The following is a 6,841-nucleotide window of genomic DNA, read 5'->3' on the forward strand; positions in this document are numbered from 1 at the left end:
AGAATGTTCCTAAGAGCAATTTGACAAGAAGTCGTCTCACATATTTTGGGTATAGTGTTAGGAGAGATTAACCTTGGAGAGGGACATCAGTCTTGTAAAGTAGAGAGGAAAAGAGAAGCAGGAAGGTCCTCAGATGGATGGTTGATGCAGTGGCTGTACCAATGGATTCAAACCTGAGAGAGCACATTAGTGAGAATGGCACAGGATCAGTCCCTGTCTTAATCGGTTGCACCTGGGACCACTACATGGTGGATTGGACTTGATGGCACCTGCGAGTCATTCAGTTAACTCTCAAATGTATTTAGTAAAATTTTATTAGGATTTTATGTATAATAATTACCTTTAATGTGCTTCCACATACCATATCTCAGATTATATTTTAAAAAGTCTCTTTGAAGCCATACTATGCACTTGATTCATCTAACAGATTACTGATATTAAAGAACCCAAAGAGGGTAAACCTATACTACGTAAATAATTCATAATCCAGTAGGGTTCTAAATCACACCAATGTAGCCACATATTTATTAAACATCGTTTCACTAACACATTGGAGTACATACCTATCTTTTTTGAGATCATAGTCTAGCAGTCATATTAGTAAGGATAAATACTGAATGATATATTTTGGTGATGAAAAGTTTAGGCTCTGCATTTATGGTACTAGACAAAACTGTCAAATGGCTGTTTTTGTTTTTGTCTTTGGACAGAAATGTTTAGGCTCTCTGCTCTACCTTGTGTGACAGGCAGCCTTCTCTCCCATTACCGTGCAGTCGCAGCCGCATCCCAGAGACATGATGGTGAAGGTCAGAGTGAATGGATTCGGCCGCTTTGGGCACCTGGTCACCAGGGCTGCTTTCCTCTCTGGCAAAGTGGAGATTGTTGCTATCAAAGACCCCTTCATTGATGTGAACTACGTGGTCTGTATCTTCCAGTATGAAATCCATCCACAGCAAGTTCAATAGCACCATCAAGGCTGAGAACCAGAAGCTTATCGTTGATGGGAAGGTCATGTCCATCTTCCAGGAGCGAGATCCCGCCAACATCAAGTGGGGTGAGGCCAGTGCCGAGTATGTCGTGGAGTCCACTGGTGTCTTTACCACCATGGAGAAGGCTGGGGCTCACCTGAAGGGTGATCAGCTCTGCCCCTCTGCCGATGGCCCATGTTTGTGATGGGCATGGACCATGAGAAGTATGACAATTCCCTCAAGATTGTCAGCAGTGCCTCCTGCACCACCAACTGCTTAGCCCCCCTGGCAAAGGTCACGCATGACAACTATGGCATCACAGAAGGACTCAGGACCACAGTGCATGCATCACTGCCACCCAGAAGACCATGGATAGCCCTTCTGGGAACTGGTGTGATGGCCATAGGGGTGCCAAGAACATCATCCCTACATCTACTGAAGCTGCCTGACTGTGGGCCAGGTTATCCTGGAGATGAATAGGAAACTCACTTTCATGATCTTCTGTGTTCCCACTCCCAATGTGTCTGTCGTGGATCTCATCTGCCATCCGGAGAAAGCTGCCAAGTATGATGACAACAAGAAGGTGGTGAAGCAGGCGTCGGATGGTCCCCTAAATGACACCCTGGCTACACTGAGCAACAGGTTGTCTCCTGTGACTTCCACAGTGAGGCCCACTCGTCCACCTTTGATGCTGGTGCTGGCATTGCCCTCAGTGACCATTTTGTCAAGCTCACTTCCTGGTATGACAATGAATTTGGCTACATCAACAGGGTGGTGGGCTTCATGGTCCACATGGGCTCCAAGGAATAAGAGCCCCCCTGGACCACCAGCCCTAGCAACAACACTAGAGGAAGAGAGGCCCTCGGCTGCTGGGGAGTCTTTTCCCCCCATTCAATCCCCCTACAAACAGAATATTCCATCCAGACGCCCTGAAGGAAGGTGAGGGGGGGGGGGCTTAGAGAGCCCTACCTTGTCATGCACTATCAATAAAGTACACTGTAAACAGCAAAACAGTTAAAAGAAAGAAAAAGAAAGAGAAATATTTAATCTCACTGATTCTTACTTTTCTTATATATAATATGGAATTGATAATAATCTCTACCCTGTAGCATTGCTGTGATGTTAATGCGATAATTGATATATAACTTAGTAGGATGTTCTTTCTATTTAATACATTCATCAGTGTTCACAAATATCTAGTGGTCTTAGAGTATACTAGAGAAGCTTGTGAAATGTATACATATATTCAAAGAAATGGCCCACACACTCATGAGAGTTGGCAAATGCCATATCCATGGGACTGGAGGAAGGCTGATAACCTTTGATGGCTCACAGGGTTTTAGGGCTAGCTAATGCAAGATCTGTAGACAGGAGACTTCTACCTTCTTACATTCCAAGAAATGATAGTAAGAGGATTAGAAGATTGTAGTACTCAGCAAGAGATTGGGGTTTTCAAGAACAGCCACTTAAGTACTACAGTCCCCCCAAACTCCCTTATCAATGGATTCTCATATCAGATAGCAACATGGAAGATGAATGTATTATGAAAGAACATCTATAATATATAGCTAAGTAAAATTGACACATAATATTAAACATCACAATGTTGTTCAGGTACCAATCAAGTTGGTTTTAACCCATAACAACCCTATGTACAACAGAATGAAATATTGCCTGGTCTTGTTACACCCTCACAATTTTTCTTATGCTTGACACCATTGTTGCAGCCATTGTGTTAACCCATCTCATTGAATTCCATCCTCTCTTTCAGTGTCATTCTAATTTACCAAGCATGATGTTCATTCCAAAGTATGTAAGGCCATCACAATAGACAGTATAACAGTAGACAAAACAAAAATATTGCTTTAAATTAAAATTCTAATTTTTACTTTAAAGCAGTGGTTCTCAACTCTCTTAATGCCATGGCCCTTTAATACAGTTCCTCACGTTTTAGTGACCACCTAACCATAAAATGATTTTCATTGTTACTTCATAACTGTAATTGCGCTACTGTTATGAATCAGGAAACCCCTCTGAAAGGGTTATTCAAGTTGCAACCCACAGCTTGAGAACTGCTGCTTTAAAGAATCAGATGAAGCTGGGAAATTTTTTAAGGGAGAGATGTTGTAGTTATATAATATGGTGTCAATTTGAGGATTAAGAGTGGCGGGGTGGAGTCTAGCCTATCAAACAGAATCTAGCCAATGAGGCCTCTGTGTGGACATGGCCTTTTCCTGAGAATTATGGGAACTCCCTTATGTTCTCCTGGGAGGCTGGAGACACTCACTCTTTGGCTCACTCCCTGCGAGATATCCCTGTAGAGAAGACACATGGAGAGAGGCTGATGGTAGTCAGAACCCTGGAGCTGAGGGAAACACGTGGAGACCCCTGCCAGCACTGAGATGCTTATAATGCCACTGGATCCACAAGAATTCCTACCCACTGGCCTGTGATCTTCCTGCATTTGGCATCCTTCCTTGTGTTTCATGAGTCTGAGGAGAACTTTATAGATTGGCATTGGACATATGGGCTAATATCAGACTTATGGACTTGATGTGAACTGGGCTGGGATGTTTTCTCAGTGTTCAATTGCTCTTTTATATAAAGCTTTTTCTTCCACATATAATTGCCTATGAATTTGTTTCTGTAGTTAACCTGGACTAACACAGGTGTATACAGAATGAAGGAGATAATACATTTTCAATGAGAAATCAATTTTATGCTCAGAAACTATAGAGAATCCAAAAACTACTGAAATGTATAGCAAATTCAATATATAAAAGTGTAAATTGTGTCCCTACTCTTCATTGCGAACAGCAAGTACACACAAGCCAGTAACTGAAATGAAGGGCCTTAAAATCTCCCTACTGCAGACTCATTATGACAATTCTCTATTTTTAAAATCAGAGCAATCAAGTTAACTAATTTAGTCACAGAAAGTACAGTTTTTAATCTTTAGAATATATAAAATCTGGGAATTTTGAAGATTGAAGATATAGAGGTCTCATATTAAATGATTTTCTTATCTCCAGGAGTATGCATATTTGACATCAGAGAGAAAATTCTGATATAGAAACCCAGCACTCTCTTTAATCTCTGTTAGTCCTCAGTCTTTCAGTGTCCTATGCAAATGATGCAAGTGTTTAGGGAAATAACCCAAAGAGAAATGTAGGAAGGAAGATGTTGTATAGATCAATATTAAAAGCTGTTTGAGGATTTTATATAATTAGCAAGTCCACCTACTTTCTCTCTCACACACACACATTCAGAAAATCACACACATGCAATTTTCCATTACATATAAATTACTGTGGTAATAATTTCTTATGTAAGAATTCATACCAAGATGGATCCAAGGAGTTGGATATTGAAGATACCCACATGTCCAACTCTTCGAAAACACTACTTTCTTATTATGCTCTATTTTTCTCTGCGTATATTCCTTTAAGTCCCTAGTTTTTGTGATTCACTGAAACATCCCACAGAAGCTCAGGAGACTTTGTGGGTAATGGGGAAGCAGGACAAATGCAGGGTCCAGAACCAGAAGCCAAAAAATGTCCAAAAGCTACCAACCAGTCTTCTTCTTTCTACCAAAGCTCAGTGAGGCAATGGAGGTCTGGCTTTCCAGGTGAAGTGATAAATGTGTGGAATTGTATGGCGGCACCATTTTATATCCAAGGAAAACAAGGAGCATGCTGTTGTTCACACCTGGTTCTACAGTGGAATCTTCAATATGTTATCAAGGAAACAAAGAGTAGCTGGACTCATGTCTGCTTCTAAAGGAGGATCCTAAAGATTTTATCAAGGAAACAAAGAATATGTGGACTGATTCTCAGCGTTTACTAAGGATATCTGTTAATCTCACACTATTCCTATTTTTTAGTAGAAAATGGCCTCAAATTGGGAAAATAGCTACTACTATATAATGTCCAGAATTATTATATGTCATGTGAGGCATTATGACTACAAAGGCCACATGAATTGACTATAACTCAACTACTAAAACTAGGTATCAAATAACATGATTTCTATCATGACCCATGTCAGAAAAAAACTTTAGTCTACATTCAAATATTGGGACGGCCATATTCTGCAAAGGCTTTCAAACCTGTAAAAACTGGTGTTTGTTTTTAAAATTAATTTCACCAAAAGACTGTTTTTAAAAATGAAGGTCAGAAATATCTATTTTCAAAGCATTAAAAATATATGTACAACATATAGCCATACATAACAGTATAAATTTAACCCATTCTATTGAATTGCTGGAATTGCTGATATATATAATCCTCTTTCTACTGTTTTTTCTTTGTTTCTCCTCACTCATTCTCTCTGTCTCTTACTTTTGGTTTTCAGAATTTCAAGACCTACAGTATATCTATAAAAACGCCATAGCATAAGAGCATATGCATACTGTCATTGCACTAAAGAATGACTGCTATTTCTTTTAACTACTTTTTTTGTCCTGTTTGAAGAAATTACAAGGAAGTCATGCCTTATTACCACTGACTCCACAAAGGGGTAAGCGAATCCAACTCAATATTCGCCTGAGAGATCCCTCTGAGGCAGGGATCAGATAGGGCACAACTCGCCAGCTTCCTTTTCCCTATCCCGACACCAGCGATTCCTCCCACAGCATTCTTCTTCTCTACCGGGCCCAATAGTCCATTGCAGTGACCACACAGAACTCACAGGCTCTACTCATGGGTATGTTAATTTATTAAAGAAATTAACATAGTGCCGAAAGTGAGGATCAGAAAACATTAAAGATCCAATCCTTTGGCCTGCAGTTCCTCTTCTTACCTGTGAGAACCAGCCCAGTTGCTTCTGGTCCATGATCTCTGTCTTGCTAAAGGAACTGTCCCTAAGCTCCTTTAACTCTGACAGAGGTTCTAAGGGCAGCCCACTCTGCATGTCAGTCTGCGCTGGAGGGAGCGCACCTTTGCTCATTTCAGAGGCTGAGAAAGCAGTTGCTGCTTCGTGGCATTGCTGCCACCACGGCTGCTTCTCTCCTATGCACGTGTGTCTACGCACAAGCTTCAATACGCAGGGCTTCTTTTTTCCGCTGGTCATAGAATCTGCCTTCCTGTTTCTGACATGGCTTGCTTATACACAGAAAAGTGGCAAAACTCTCTTACAGTCCTCCAAGCTTTTTTTAAAAAACATTTTATTAGGGGCTCATACAACTCTTATCACAATCCATAAATATACAAACATCAATTGTATAAAGCACATCCATACATTCTTTGCCCTAATCATTTTCAAAGCATTTGCTCTCCACTTAAGCCCTTTGCATCAGGTCCTCTTTTTTTACCCTCCCTCCCCACTCCTCCTCCCTCGTGAGCCCTTGATAATTTATAGATTGTTATTTTGTCATATCTTGCCCCATCCGGAGTCTCCCTTCACCCCCTTCTCTGCTGTCCGTCTCCCAGGGAGGAGGTCACATGTAGATCCTTATAATCGGTTCCCCCTTGCCAACCCACTCACCCTCTACTCTCCCAGTATCGCCCCTCACACCCCTGGTCCTGAAGGATTCCCTGTGCCTCCAGAGCTCCTATATGCACCAGTGTACAACCACATGCTACAACCCTGTCAAGTCTTCAGTGTTAAGAACTATGCATAGAAGAGCCATATCAAATAATTTCATTTACCTGTAATTTTACTCAATAAATGAATTCACAAATTTTAGGTTAACTAGTAGCAATGAAGAATAAAGATGAAGTTTCTAGCATACTTTGGCAATAAATGCTTCAACATGGCTACGTTGCTGTGGTGACTTCAAAATTTTCTTTTAAAGTTTAAAAGAAAATGGGAGGAATAGAAAGTTAGTGCATGTGGTTGGAATCATTTTATCTATTTTCTGATTTTTAATTATC

The 6,841-nt window shown here is 40.7% G+C and overlaps 1 pseudogene; it reads left to right on the top strand.

Annotated features, from left to right (window-relative positions):
* The first annotated feature begins 797 nt into the window (after positions 1 to 797).
* Positions 798 to 1,778, top strand: LOC142443719 (glyceraldehyde-3-phosphate dehydrogenase-like; annotated as a pseudogene).
* Positions 1,779 to 6,841: the final 5,063 nt, after the last annotated feature.

Source organism: Tenrec ecaudatus, chromosome 3, assembly GCF_050624435.1.
Source record: "Tenrec ecaudatus isolate mTenEca1 chromosome 3, mTenEca1.hap1, whole genome shotgun sequence".
Classification (NCBI taxonomy): Eukaryota; Metazoa; Chordata; class Mammalia; order Afrosoricida; family Tenrecidae; genus Tenrec; species Tenrec ecaudatus.